This window comes from Pelecanus crispus, chromosome 2 (assembly GCF_030463565.1).
Source record: "Pelecanus crispus isolate bPelCri1 chromosome 2, bPelCri1.pri, whole genome shotgun sequence".
Classification (NCBI taxonomy): Eukaryota; Metazoa; Chordata; class Aves; order Pelecaniformes; family Pelecanidae; genus Pelecanus; species Pelecanus crispus.
Genome location: NC_134644.1, coordinates 43889739 through 43905614, shown reverse-complemented (window position 1 = coordinate 43905614; position 15876 = coordinate 43889739).

Below are 15876 nucleotides of genomic sequence, written 5' to 3'. Positions count from 1 at the left end.
AAAGGGTAACTGTAAAAAGTGAAAGTGGTTTTTTTAACTTTAACAAAGGGATCACTTAGTGGAAGGGATGGATCTAAGACTTTGGTCTGTGTGTGATGGTGTTATCCCCTTGGAAGTGATCAGTAGGAGTCTTAAGTTATGTAAAGCACCAGCAGCTGTATAATGTGGAATTGGTAGGATGAGGGATAGGCAGCTACTGAAGTCCCCTCTTGCATGATCATTTTTGATAGTTGTGACATGTTCTGGTTTTGAACACTAAATAATGCCTTTGACCTAATTTAACTCTAGTATAACAACACTGAGAATATGGACCGTTTACATCATGAATAGAAAAAAAGGAAAATACTCACATTTAAGTATTTCCTATTTTTAGTGTAATATTTTTTCTTAATTGAACATTCGCAATGATACAAAGCAAAATACGGCAAAAATAGCATTTTGTTTTATTTGCTTAATGTAGGCGTATGTAATTTTGTAAGCACCATGTGACATTTTAGATTTTATTTCGTTTTCCCTTTAAGCTTCAGACTGGCAGTTAAAGTGCCCTAAAGGGGTCTTTATTCTAGTTGAAGTGTTCCAATTGCACTCATCTTTTCTTCTTTTTCCTTTTCTTTACGGTAGTGTGTTAAGTTTTGAGGATTGTTGGGGAAGAAGTGCCATCTTTTCTATTACGATCATTGGTAGCTAAAGCTACTCGGTGCCTTTTCAGTGATCATAGCAATCATCACTCAGCCAAAAAATGAGGAGCACCTCGTAGAATTGCAGGTTACGTGCACATGTGACCCTGATTCAGAAGTGTAAGTGTCTGTAATTTAAGAAACTTGTAAGACAGGTTGTGTGGTTGGCCATCTCACTAGCTGTCTGGTTCTTCTCTAAAAAATGCTATTTAAAATGTTAAGGCAATTTTTTAGAAACTTGTGATTTAAAGTCACATAATCTCAAAAAACCTGAAGTGTGAACATCTATGTGGAGGTTGTAGATTGGTCAACGCACAAGAGATTACATTTCAAGACCAATATGCCAGGAGAAATACACAGGGAAGAAAGGGGGAAAAGCACCCCTGTCTCCACATCAGAACTACCGGGTTTGGCATATGTTCCCCTAGTTGCTCGGTAGCCCAGCTGGGCAGCCCTCCCCAAAATGTGGTGGTTGTACCCAGCCTTGAACAGAGGTGTCATGGTAAAACTTAAGCGCTCTTCCCAACTTCCCAAAGAAACTAACTTGACTATTTCGTCCTCATGAAATTTTCAAACATATCCTGGCTTCCTTAATTTCAGAATGTAGGATGTCAAGTAAAGAGCATTAGTCCTAACATTTGGACAACATCCATTTCAACTTCCAATCTAGAACTTTTTCTGACACAGCAGCGTTCACAAAGAAAGCAGGTTAAGTGCATGGTTTTTCCCACCTTCACATGACTACTTATTGTCCTTAAATTTGATTCTTCTTAAATTTTTTTTTTTTTTTTTTTTAGAGTCCAGGCTGTTCTGCTTTAGTCCTTACAGGTAAATATTTCAGAAGGTTATATGAAAAGGCGCGGTTACAGTAGAGTATGTTTATGGTCTTTAACTCTTGCTGTCACTCCAGAGCCACTACTCTCAGCTGCTGAGCTGTTGCAAGGGTCACTAGCTTCCATTTAATTTTTTTTTTAAAACTGCTGATGAGCTTTGCAGGTGTCTGGGAGGCTGTGCAGAATGGCTGGGACCAAACTGTTGTAGGCAAAGTCCTTACAGACAAATGGTGCTTTGAACGGACATGATACAAGCATATTTTTCATAATCTTCATTCTCCCTTCATACTCCCCAGAGGAACTTTTGGACCCTAATGGTGAACTTAGAAATGTATAAGGTAGCATTAGAAATAAGATGCATATGGAAGTAGCAGTAATGAAGGGAAGAGTATTTCACCACGGTCAGTGATTGCCTGGATATGAATTCCCCAGGAGTAAATTCTCAAAGTGCTAGGAAGTCATCTGATAACATGTAAGAAAAATGAGCAGTTTACCTGCATGTTATAATTACAGTGTTAGATTTGCAGTACTGCTTTCCTGCCTGATTGCCAATATGTAGCGTTTCAATGGTCTGCATTGTTTGTAAGTGCAGTACAGTAACCCATCGATAATGACAAAATTACCATGGCGTGTTTGTGTTGGGTCATCCAAATAAAAATCCCTCTTCCGTTTGTTCCTGCATATTTTTAAGATTATATTTACCTGTTTGTGTGCCCGTAAATGGTGCTTTACAGACATATGAAAAGAGATACAGTCTTTCCAAGATCTTCTAACACATTTTTATCTAATTATGGCTATTTTCTGTAGCTTTTCTAATTTTTAACACTTTATTAGGAAAAAAGCGCACGTAAGTGATTCAATTTTCAGTGCTGTCTGTTTACCCGTGTTAGAAATTATTCTTTAACTCTGTGTGTTTGCTTTTTTAAGGATATCATGACTCATTATTTACTCATGGGTAATCATCTTTAGTAAACAGTGCATCTTGTGAGAGCTAATACAGAGCTTCGTGTGTATCAGTGAGAGAGAGACCCTTTGCTTCAAAAGCTCCTGCCAGCTGTCACCCCCACAGCTAATATCACCTCAGAATATAGAGCTAGTTACAAAATACCAAAAATAATATTTGTGTTTAGAGAAGCAGGAAAGCTTGCAGATAAACCAGAACTCAATAACATGTATGACTTCAGGGCTGCAGCAAAATATACTTGGGCATATGATACTACGGATTTCTATTTTGTATCCGATATCTTACTACTATGTTTGGTTGGTATTTTATACTTTTTCAATTAATGAAAGCAAAAAAAAAAATGGCCTAAATAATTTAATCCTGTCCTCCTTCTGTTATGAGGAGGAAATATTCTTTGTCTCTATTACCAGTTACTTTCCTCAAAACGATATTCTAGGTTTTTGATTTTGAATCATACCCTGGCTAAGTGATGACTGTCTCGTTTTGTCTCCTATTTATAAAAGAAGTGAAAAGGTTTAGCTCATGAATTTTTCGTATAGACTGCAGATGTACTGTTTGGGGCCAGATGCTGTCCTCAGTTACAAGTCAGTGTCACCGGTTAGCTGTCTGAGTCAATGGCAGCGTTGTGAATGTATTTCAGCATAGTACTGCGACTTAAACGTTTTGTTTCTATCGTGCGTATGGGGGTAAGAATTAAGCAGATGATAGATAAACTGATTATAAAAATAGATAGGAAATAGAGGTTCGTTTTCCAGTCCAACATGCTGCTGCCAGTACTGAAGCAAGAGTAAAACCATTACTCACTGCCCTGCGGGTGCTGCACCCTGCAATGAATGAGTACCATATTTTTAAATACCTGGTAATATCATGAAAAACTGAAGTTGAAGAAGTTGTTCAGATCTTAATTAGTGAAACTGCCTTTCCTTCTGCGGTGCTGCCAGCCAGAAAACCTGATTGCATTTTAAGCTTTCCAAAATGGACTTTGGCTTTTCGCTTCTTAACGTCTGTCTGTGAAACCAAGAGTGAGGAAAGGTGTAGTACAGGAGGCAGCTTTACCTGCCTTCATCGACTGGTTTCAGGTTGGTAACATCCCTCCGAAGTTTTACTTTCAGGGCAGCCCTTACCCCCGTATTCTTTCAGCCTCCAAGATTTTCTGTACTTTGAAGTTAAAAACCAAGTTAACCTTTGACCAAGAATTTCAAAATCACCTGATAGAAAGCCCTTCCCTTTCTGCTGCCTGATAAATGAAAAACTCTCCTCTGCTTACAGGACTCAAAACACCTCTGTAGAAAAGACATTTAATTTTATTTAATTTACTAATTCTGAATTGCAGTTTTCATGGATAATTCTTTTTAGGAGGAGGCATCCCCATTAAGTGTTTGAAGCTCTTCCTTGCTTTTTGACCTGGAGAATAGAAAACTGGCCAAAAATAATTAGAGGGAAAAAACGTTATTAGACTACAGTGATGTGAGTACCTTACCCACAGCTGCGGTCTGCCAGGTAAATAGGAGATTGCTCTCAGCCTTACTAGCTTGAGACCTGTCTGAAATAAAAGAAGAAAGCAAACCCAATGAAAAGTAAATGGAAATACAGCCCCCCCCCCCGTGTTTTTTGTGCTGTAATGAGGAAAAAATTCCCTTTGCGCTGAGACAACTTAAGGTTGTTTTTTGCCATTGCTCATCTCATGCAGCATCTATTTTCTGAAAAAGGGCAGAGCATCATCCGTTGCTGGTTTCGCAGTCCTCTCCAGCTGGTGGGCATAGACAGTCTTTTCACCCCCTGTGCAAAATCTCAGAGGAAGACAGAGAGCATTGTGTGGTATGAGATAGATGATATCTTTTATATTTGAAATTCCGGTCACTGCTCCCTGCATGAGCATCATGAGGTTTCTGAGTGAGTTTGTTAGCGCTTTCATGGATTTCTGTCTTCCTCATTGTAATGCTTTTCCAGACTGTCTTCCGATCCTGTCGTTGGGGAGCTCACAGGCGTGCTCCCGTGCTCTGCTCCGTCTCCGGGACAGTTTTGTGTCAGGGGAGAGCTGGGCTTTGGTACCACCGAGGTAAGCCACCCCAGGGTGCTCAGTGAGCTAGCACGGCGGCTGCCACTATCTTACATCCCCCTCAAGTGCTCCTGCCAGAACGCTTCACGGGGAGGTGGCTTTCCATCAGATGCACGCGGTAGCATCAGTGGCAAGATTGAGCAAATGTGCAGTTGTTCTTCTTCAAGAGGGAGATTTCCAGGCTGCATCCCAGTCTGCAGAGCTGGTCGAGTGGTTGGCGTCTCTCTTGCACCTGTAGGTAGTCCGGCAAGCTCTGCAGCGCCGTCTGTGCTTATATGCTGTATGCTCATGCCTCTGATTGGGAAAGTCAGAGATTCCTCCTCGTGGTCCAGCTCTGAAAGCATTATTTAGTACCTTTTGTTATTAAACTGTGTCCAGTTTTGGGCCCCTCAATACAAGAAAGACATTGAGGTGCTGGAGCGTGTCCAGAGAAGGGCAACAAAGCTGGTGAAGGGTCTGGGGCACAGGCCTTATGAGGAGCGGCTGAGGGAACTGGGGTTGTTTAGCCTGGAGAAGAGGAGGCTGAGGGGAGACCTTATCGCTCTCTACAACTCCCTGAAAGGAGGTTGTAGTGAGGTGGGTGTTGGTCTCTTCTCCCACGTAGTTAGCGATAGGACGAGAGGAAATGGGCTCAAGCTGCGCCAGGGGAGGTTTAGATTGGATATTAGGAAAAATTTCACAGAAAGGGTGGTCAAGCATTGGAACAGGCTGCCCAGAGAGGTGGTGGAGTCCCCATCCCTGGAAGCGTTCAAAAAAAGGGGAAAAGTGGCACTTTGGGACATGGTTTAGTCTAGTCTACCCTTGATTGGTTTAGTGTGGACTTGGTAGTGTAGGTTAATGGTTGGACTGGATGACCTTAAAGGTCTTGTCCAACCTAAACGATTCTATGATTCTGTGAATCTATTTTAGTACCCTTTCAGGAGGTGGCATGTACCTGGGAGGGACATTCTGTCTAATGCAGCCAGCATTGTTTATTGTGGGATACACACTGTGGGAAGGCAGGCGTAACACGAACTATCTGTTACTATCAGTATAATGCAAGATAGGTCTTTTAAGAGAAATCATAAACATGTTTGGCATATATTCACAATAAAGCGTCTACTGTCAGACTCATTCTTCCAGCGTTGCCTAATCAATTTTGTACGTTGTTTTTGAAGGTTTGATTTCTTTTATGCTTTGCATCTCCTGGTACTCAGATGTCTGGCTGATGAGGTCTTTTGATGCTGCATTTATAGCCCTTATGAACTTGTCTTGCAAAATCACTAGATTTTAATCACTCGCTTCTTTGAGTACTGAATCCTAAATATGCAGACTTGTTGGCACTTACAGAGCTTTATTTGTCTATCAAAATACATCAAAACCAAGTCAGTCTGTGGGAGCTGGCTACCTTGGAAGGGTTAGGATTAAGATATCAATCAGTTTTGCCCAGTGGCAGCACTGAGGTGAGTAACAGTAGATAGATGGACAGAAAGATTGGGTAAGAATTAACTATTAATTTAAGTATCTTGGAGTTATAAATTGACATTTTACCAGAGCAGGTCTGTCATTATCTGTTTTGCTCTTTCTGCGGGCAGTTCCTGATCTCTCTAAGTCTGCTGCTGAATGCCATTTTGAAAATCTCTTCAAGGATAATTGCTGCCGCAAAGGTAGGTATTCTCACGTTCTGTATGACACCTGGGTTATAAAAATGGTGATGTCTCTAACTACCCATTTCCTTGCTTTTTCGCTTTTCTCCTGAAATTTAGAAAAAGAGGTGTTAGGGCATGACACTGGTAAAATGGATTGGCTGTTCTTGATTTTTGAAATCCCAGCTTTTCTTTGTGGAATTTCCTGGATTTTTCTTCACCTTTTAAATTATTTTCTGTGGAGAGTTGACCTTCTCAGAGAGGTTGTTAGATGTAGAATATGAGCCATGCTAACTAAACAAACAACAGTTCCTGTTGAAGCCTGCCTGAATTGATGTCTGCATGACAACATAAACACAGAACGGAAGAAAACAGGAGTTTTAGAAGGAATCTCAAGAACCTGATACGTTCCCCCTCTTTTGCTACTAAAATATCTTAAAAAAGGAGAGAAAGCTGGTAAGGCATTGTGCTAGAGATAGGCAATATACTGTGTAAAAGCGAAAGTTTAGCTTTCAGCTTACATAATAGACAGGGGAAAATGTCACTGCAGATTATACCAGTTGCACTAAATGCTTGTCTATTAAAAGCAATTGAGTTTTTTTCCTGCTGTGCTGGCATATAGAACTGCTGTCTTCTGCGCTGTAGCATTAAACCAACACAATTTTGTTGATTTTTTTTTTTCCCCCCCAAAAGCCTATGTTTGTCAGTCACTTTGCAGAACTTGCTAGAAATTATGAATATAAAAGTTGTGCAACGAGGAAGTGGGCTGCTGTCCCACCTGCCTCTGCTTTTCAGTGTCTTTTCACATGGACGCAGGATTTTGTGCTGTGCAACAGAAGCAATCGTACGTAAACTCAGGGCAAAGCAAAATTTAAGAGTTTTGAACTGTCAATTTTTCAAGCCTTGTGTGGGCAAACCGCTACTTATGCTAGTTTTGCTGGATAATTTTTTTTTTTATTTTGACCCTTAGCATTTATATTCAGTGGCAGAAATACGGTACGCTTCCTGCAAACTCCTAGAGGCACAGTGCTTGAAATGGGCTGATGTGGCATACATACCACCACGTCAAAAAAGTAGACAAGCTTTTGTTACCGCTATTTTGATTTTTCTTCTAAAATACAGGCAGAAGTTGTTTAATTTATGAGAAATCTAAAATATTATTTTCTTCTCCTGTTTAAGAAAGGGGCTTATTTTTGTGGGGGTTGGTTTTTTTTGACTTGTTAGTTGAAAATCTTTGCTGTGGTGTTGTGTTTTGTTTTGTTTTAGGAAAGAAGCCAAGCAAAGTGAGCTTTTAATTTTCTCCAAATTATGGTGCTACTCTGCTAATAGTTAAGGAATTTATTTTTTTGCTGGTTTTTGATACTAGATACAGGATCTTAAATTTTCAAAAGTGACTCATGATTTGGCATAAGGCCATTTTAGAGTGCATAACCCAAACCATCTGAAAGATGGTATTCAGTTCTTACTGGAAACAAAGTTCCATAAAAGACATTTCAGTTTGTCAGCAAAATGCCCAGGCATCCAAAATCACCACTCGTATGTGCAAATATAGCTTATTAAATTTCCTTTCAGGCTGTGATTGAAAGCTTTGCACAATTTGAAAAAGTTGGAAGATTAAAAGCAAACAAATTTTTACATCTATCTGTAATTACATAACACAATGTGATGTGATGATGTTATAATTTATGATATAATGTAATTTATTATAAAATGATTGCATTATTGCCTGTATTCTTGCAAAGGGAAGGCAAGCAGGACTAACTGATGGCTAGACAGTGCGGTGGATTTTGCTAATTTGTGGACTACAGTCAGGCAGATGGTGTAGTTGCATAGCTATAAGCTGTTGCGATCTTGGTTTCCTAAACTCTGGGCAATTCTAGCTGGATAATAGGTTCCTCTGCAATTTTCTCTTTACAGTCCTTACAACACTGACTGATTTAGTGGCTGTTTCTCCTTTTTTGCTTTTAGTTGGTGATGGAGTTGCATCATTAAAAAAAAGGTCTGATTTCAAATAGATGAGACTGTCACAGTCATCTTTTGTGTTTACAGCATCACTTTCAGCATAGCATAACATGAGAAATTAAAAAATTATGTAGCAGTTCGCCATGGATGCATCCTATGGGACAGGTTTACAGTTCATTATTGTTTTGAGTGAAGAAACCAGGTAAAAAATTCAAGGCAATCTAAAATGGTTTCATGAAATAGGCAGATGTTCATCAAAATAACCTGATAATAACTGTCAGCATTTGGTGGAAGACATGTTCATAGTTAATCATTTTGATTCTTCATTGGTGAGGAAACCACAGAATATTCTGTCCAAGTTGTTAAAGATGCCATCCAAAATGCCGTCCAAGATTTTGATTAAAACAGAGCATGCCTTTTGCACAATGAGATATTATGGCTGGATCTAATTAACAATGAACAATTGGAGCCACGGGAGAACAAAATAAAATAATGATTCAGATAAGTTATAGAGCTTTTCCATTACATAGTCCATATGACCGATCCTAAATAGAAAAGTCATAGATTAGGCCTGAAATAAAAAAAAAAAAAACCAACAATGTTGAAATATTATATGGAACAAAAACTCTTCTGGTTTGTAAAGTGAAAAATGCCGATTTCTACCCCATTGTAACTTAGCTGCAATATTCAGTTGCTTTGTCATACTGTACTTCTGATGCATTTGCAGAACAAAATTCCTTCCTTATAACCAGGAAGTAAAGCAAGTATGAAAGCCTTTTCTGAATGAATTAGAGAAAAGGGTAAGTAGGGTGTTTTGTGTCTAATATTGCCTATGGACATGGAATCACGCATCAGAGCGATCAGGCTGGAAGGCTCTCTCCCAGGTTCTCTCTGAGTTGCTTCTCTGCCCCTCTTCTCTACCAGCAGGCTTTGAGCATCTGCTTTCGCCACCGGCTCTACGCTGACGTGGAAGAATAGCAGAGGTGATGCTACCTATTCCTCCCTCCTGTCAGATCAGGACCGCTCAGTCCCCTTGCGCCATGGGTTTGCTGCATGTGCCTCATACCACTTCATTTCTCCCTGTGCGTTCCTGTCGCACCGCCTACCTGCAGCCCTGCCTGGTTCAGGGATCCGTGCCAGCAGGCAAAACATTCTAATTAATATATTAAAAAAAAAAAAGGTTCTACATGGGAGACCTATTACTTGGGATACTGATGTCTGTTGCATTGGATCTGGATTTCCCTTGACCATCTAATTAATCATAGTGCCTGTCTCCATCAAAGCAATTAATAGTAAACGAGTGTATTTTTGGGCATATATAGCACTAGTAAACTGTTTCAGTGTGGTGAACGGTAACCTTAAAATTCCAGTACATAACTCTGCATGCTACTGCCCACCAATAATTAATTATTTACAAAATTTAAACTATGATAATGAATCACTGATCTTAGAGAAGAGGTTTGGGAAAGTTATTCCAGTTTTATTTACTATAGTTTCTTGACTAACAGTCATTCTCCCATTTTAGTTTAATAAGCCAGCAGGATGAAAAGGATTTCAGGATAACTTTATACAAAATATTTTGACTTTGTGATTCCCAGCTCAACGTTTTATTGGGAGGAGTTGTAGAAATCTTCCTGACTTAACAGGAACAGAAATTGTGGTAGCCATTGATAACTACATAAAGAATGTGCACTATATTGTGAAATAACTTCTTGGCTAGATTCTGCTCATGGAATATATCAAAGTGAAACCTAACATCATAGAATCATAGAATCATATGAATGCTTTGGGTTGGAAGGGACCTTGAGAGATCATCTAGCCCAACCCCCCCTGTGGTGAGCAGGGATTGAACCCGTGACCTTGGCGTTATTAGCACCACGCTCTAAGACAGAGGTATGCTGAAGTCATCTTTGATTTTGCGTTTCTGTAGTCGTGGGACAAGCTGGCTGGCAGTTTGCTTCAGAGCATCCTCAGGCACTGCTGTAAGTGGTATGGCTCCGCTGGGGAACGCCGTGCAGCTGGCCGGAGGTCTCTGGTGCCCAGGGAGTGCCTGTCCTCAGGAGGCTGCTGGTGAAACAGGAGATCCGAAATACTGGCTGCGTCCATCATGGGTTGGGGCACCCTACTCTTGTGCGTCCAGGTGCCTTTCTTGATCAGCTGAACCAGCGCAAAGGCAAGGCGATGATCTTTGTCCTCGGCGGCGTGTTACTCGATGGGTGCGTTGTCATTCACGTGCTGGTGGCGTTTGGTGTTGGCAGTGAGCCCGCTCTGTAGCCGGCTCAGTTGTTCTCCTGCTCGCGCTCGTCGTGCAACCACGCGGCTGCTCGGCGGCAGCTGGTGGGGACTGCAGGCACCACCTTTTGGTCTCTGCTCCCGTTTCGCTGCCAAGACTTGCAGCGGCTGACATGCTTTGGCTGGTTGCTGGACCACATCATCTACCTTTAGTGTGGTTTATTGCTTTGGGCTCAAAGTTTGCTCTGCTCATTTATCATCATTTCCTAACCGTAAAACAGGTATACGCTACCAACTTCAGCCTACATAGGAGAGCTTGGCAGAGACTACAGGCATCCTTTAGGGATGACATGCATTTAGAATCCCTTTTATGGTAACGTTATAAAAGGGTCCTTAGTGTAAATGGTGATAATGCTCAGAGGATTTCTTAAAAAAATTGTCCTTAGTGTAAATGGTGATAATGCTCAGAGGATTTCTTAAAAAAATTATTTTGCGTATAGTATTTCTTTTAATATATCCTTACGCGTAAACCCTCTGAGTATAATTACAGCTTTGTAAATCTCCATTATTTGGTCTTTATTTGTAACAAAGGATTTGTCTGTTGAGTTACAACTGCAAATACCTCATAAACCCGGCAGCTGAGTGTTATCTGTGATGTACTGGGGGAAAAACAGGCAAATACCACTGTCTTACTAAAAATACAGAAATGTAAATTAAGCCTTTTTTATGGAGCATCCAAAATGGGGAGAATACCACTTTACCCTTTTCTGCTACTTGTGCATTCAGAAGTTTTCAATGTGGATGATTGCAGTTTTGAATTTGAGTATTTTGATAGATTTTTTTTCTGATCTCCTTTGGTAGAAATACACGTGAAAGGCAATTGCAACAGATTGGCTTTGATACATTACTACATAGCTACTAATCAAATGTCTAAATCTGTCAGTTTGTCTCTTAATCAGTGTTTTGCCCAATTCCACCTTTCAGAAAAACTTGGAGCTTCAGCATGCTTGACCTTAGCTCCAGCAGATAAAGCAAATATAATTTCTTAAGGCTTTTATCCTGTTAGCTTAGCCAGAAAATCTTGATTCAATGATATTTTGAATTTAGTCACAGTTGGTTATCACTAGCAAATTATGCCATTGTCACTAGCGGTGTTTATCACCACCTCTCACCAAATGATGAAGAGAAGTTAGGCAGCTGCAGAGACTAATGAAACATAACAGTGTTTCAGTGAAGATTTATATGTGCTGTATATACTGGGCATAGGGAGACATCTTATGAAGCCCTTCTTAGAAATACCTGTTTCTGTTTCATTGTCTGTTTCTCATATAGACAACCAAACCTGCCATTTGAAAAACACTTCCCAGAAGAATTGGTGGCCTGATGATTACACAGTGGTGTTGTACAATACTCCTCAAAATCTTCACTGTACCATAAATAAGAAGAAATTGCTCTCCTCTCTAAGCTTGCTGTGCACTGGCTTTCAAATGGCAGATTCCCATTTTATTTATTCCTGGGGTATTTTTCATAGCTTTCAAAATGCATGCAGAGCTTAAGGACATATTTCTTGCTCGAGTCATGCAGTCTGTGCCACAGTTCTGAACTGCACTGGGACAATTTACTGGGACATGTGCTATACATGGGACTTACATGAGGGCACGTGCCATATAGGTAATAAAAAACAGAAGAAAGAAATGTAACAAAGAAAGATCTTAGAAGTCAAAGATAAAGCAGTTAATGTACTATGGACTAGTTCACGGTAATTTATTTTTTTTATTAAGTGCAGGTGTTAAACCTCAGCTTTCATAGAACTTTCTTTAATTTTGGATGGGAATTAACATGAGAGCTGCATTCCAGTGTGCAGGTGTGATGGGTGCCATCTGCCATCCCAAGGAGAATGTGGCACCACCAACCTAGTTATTAGGAAAAGTATTGAGGAAAAAAGAATGCGTTCTGGATGTATCATGAGCTGGAGGCCGCCAGGCTTTAAGCTCTGGGATGTGTTGGGTTGGGACTGGCACCCTGGAAAAGATAACATAACAAAGTCTGTCATGTTTTATTCCGGGACTCAATAATGACATTCACTGGCTGGGGATATTGTGCAGCAATATTTATTGTACATTTGTCCTTGAAGATACAAGCCTTTTTAATTCCGCCATCCCACAGAAGACAAACTAAGGGCAATTAAGACAACCATAATCGTTCTCGTGTCAGCAGGGTGATTATAAGCAGAAAAATATGTGCTTTCTGATACAAGGTTTGAAGGTCCAAGTCTTATCTCTGCTGTAGTTTATGCTGACTCAGACATACGGACAATGATTAAAATCAGGCCTCTGGTGTAAAACAGTCTGAATCTAAGGATGAAGTGTCTCACCTTGTTTTGGCTGTCTCTGCTTGTCTGCTCGCTGGGTTCCTCTTCAGTAAGCTGAAGGAGGAGAGGAGAAAATTCCAGCGTTCTCTTTGCACCACCAATCTCAGAAGTGGTAACTTCTACCAAGAACTGCAGTATATGGTAAAACACATGTGGGACGAATATCCCTAAGTCCCCCAAACCTCCCATTTCACCACCTCCATATGTTGTATTTAAAGCTTGAAAGTTCCCCTCAGATTGGACTATTGTTAGTTTTTTGTGAAGTTTTGGACCATACTCAGAGAAATTATGAACATTGATCAAAAATACATATGAAGGCTTCTTTTCAACACCTGGTTGCCTTTCGTAATTGAGTTCTTGATCTTAGGCAAGGTTTTAAATCCAAAGGTGAACAGAAGGTTTCTCATAGACTTAAATGTGAATTGTTGCACGTTTGGTGGCACTGGGCTGGACACTACAGAGATGACATCCTTAAATACCTTTCAGAGGGAGAAAGAATTGCTTTTAGGGCATATGATTATGTTATGAACAGAGAGAATAGCTGCCTTTTTCTGAGATCTGCTTAGCGCTCTTGAATTTTATGGATCCCTATGTTAGAATAATGCATTAGCTTTTTGTTTAATGGCACAAATAATGCAATTTTTAAAAAGAGCAAAGAAATAAGTTTGTGGATTCGAAACAATGACTTTGTAAGTGGTACAGTTTCTATTTTAAAAGCAAATCAATTTATCTTTTTCCTTTTTTAAGTCAAGGAAAATTGTGACATTATAGGATAAATAAAATGTACTGTAGTAGAACCTGAAGGTCTACTAGCCTCAGTATATTTTAATCTTGTTAATTCTTCATTAAAAGAGAGATTTGTAATGGAAATCCTGGCAAAACAGGGCAGTAGACATTACTGTCTGTGGACTCACCATTTACTGGAGAGGATAATAGCTTCTGGACAGCGTATCCGTAGCATTTTCAGTAAAGCACCTATGAGTTTTTAGGATGGACCCAGTGAACATACAGCAGTACCAATGGTGGTTCTTGTTTCCTCATTATTCCACCTCTGAACAGTTAGGTCCAGCTACCTGGCTGAAATTTAAGACTTCTTAGACTCAGGAGGAGGGCTAGCTTGCAAAAAATCATTGAACTTTATGATTTATATGACAGCCAGTCATCAAGAGCAATAATAAATGGTGGTTGAAGAAGGAGGAACGTGCCTGCACATTCAGTGCTTCCTTGGGGAGAAAGACAGGCTAGAAGCAGTAGCTCTGTGACTGGTCATGCTGGTGGGGCAGGAGAACATGGGCCACATATTCCTCCTGCAGTTGGCAGTTATGTGTAGGCATGTTTAGCTGTGGGTGGGGTTATATGCAGGTTTTTTTGGCAACGACGGTTAATTTTTAATCTGTACATGTGCCTTATATGGAGCTATTTTGTGTGTTTTCTGCCTTCCAGCTATGATCTTTTCTTTGCTGTCCAATCTAAACACGGGCTTTCTTCTAGCCTTTTATCCTGCAGAGAGCATATACCCGCGTGGTAATTACAATTAGCATTGTACTGGTAGTAAACATTCTTGGGATCTGTAGGTCCCGGAGTTTAGACTGTGCACACATGCATATCTACAGCCTCCCCGCACCCGCAGAGACTGAATCTCCCTAAGGAAGCACCAAACAATGCAAGGCATGCTGTGTAGAGTTTCAGAAATGAAAATGCCTGTCACAGTTTAGACTTTGGCATGCTGTAGTCATGGCTTTTCACTCTAAAAAGTGCATGGCACAACTTGCTAACTACTGCAAGTGCTGGAACTGTGAAATCAAATGGCCTTGAGTCAAGACTGGTGGGGCAGGAAGAATTAAATTACGTTTCTGTGCCAGCAGAGTTCCTTGCATCTTGAGGGAGAACTTTGCTGAGGGAGGTCAGTGAGATTTTCCCTGTTGGGTTTTGGGGTTTTTTTACTGACGTGTATTTTAATTCTTACTGGGAGCTGCTAAACAGCAGAACTGAAAGCCAGACTCACTGGAATGACTTTAGGAATGAATTTATCTCCTGGCTGGGATTCCTGGTCCCCCACCCCTTCCTTTTTCCTTCCTCGGCTCTGATGGAGTGAAAACTTGGTGGCCTTTCCAGTCCTGGTTAGCTTTCGGTGATCTTTTGTGAAAAAGGAGGTTGCAGTTGCTTTGCTCAGTCAGTCTCCTTGTGGACCTCTGAACATCAGAGCATCCTGCAGGGACTATAAAAGTAAACTGAAGCAGCTTCTGGGATGATGGTGAATCTGTTGAGAAGACTGAAAAGATCTGCATCTTTTCGTAACTTTAAAGAATTTCCCCCCAGCTGTTTCTTTCTCATTGAAGAGGTCTGTGGAAGATTTCAGGAGCCTGAAAGTAATTTTTAATAGGCTTAATAGGATTTTGTTGGATAATAACATATGTAGCAGAAGAAGAGTAGTGCCCTCATCCCTAATACGATATCTGTTCAGAGACTTAGGCAGAATATGTCATTTATATCTAAATTCTGTGAAGTGCACCTGGATGCCTTTTCTCCTACTGTGTACTGGATAAGTGCTGAATCATTTGGAAAGAACTTGTTTTAGCTAATTGGGTGTATTCATTATAGGGATCAAACCCATGTTTTGGTTAATGGCAAGATATGTTGCTTTATCTTCAGCTTTGCAATTCCTGCTAAAAAGCATGCAACAGAAAAGATGAAATAATAATGAATGAAACTAGAAGGAACGCTTTTATCTGTACAACTCCATGCAGTCAAGAATTTTCTCAGTCTAGTAAAGGAGGAAATCTTTATCTACATCTATTCTGCTGTCTAATCAATTTGGCAGTATTAGTTTTCTGTGGTTCAACTGGAATAGGTGGTGAGTCTTCTTTAAGAAGACTCATGAACAGCATCAGTAGCAAGGTGCATTGTTAAAACAATCTCTGTCAGTAGTTATTTTAGTGTTAGTTTTAGTATTTATAAAACAGATTTATAAGGAGTTGCTCTGAAAAACATGGAGCTTGCAAAAAGATTTATGATTTTTTTGTATCTGAATTGAAAGGATAATGTCAAATACCTTGTTGAAATTACAGAGCCTTTTGTCACTGAGCGTGGACAGTTGTCGGCTTAGTTTAACTTAATTGTTTTGATGTGTTTTTGAGGCAGTCTGCTAGAATG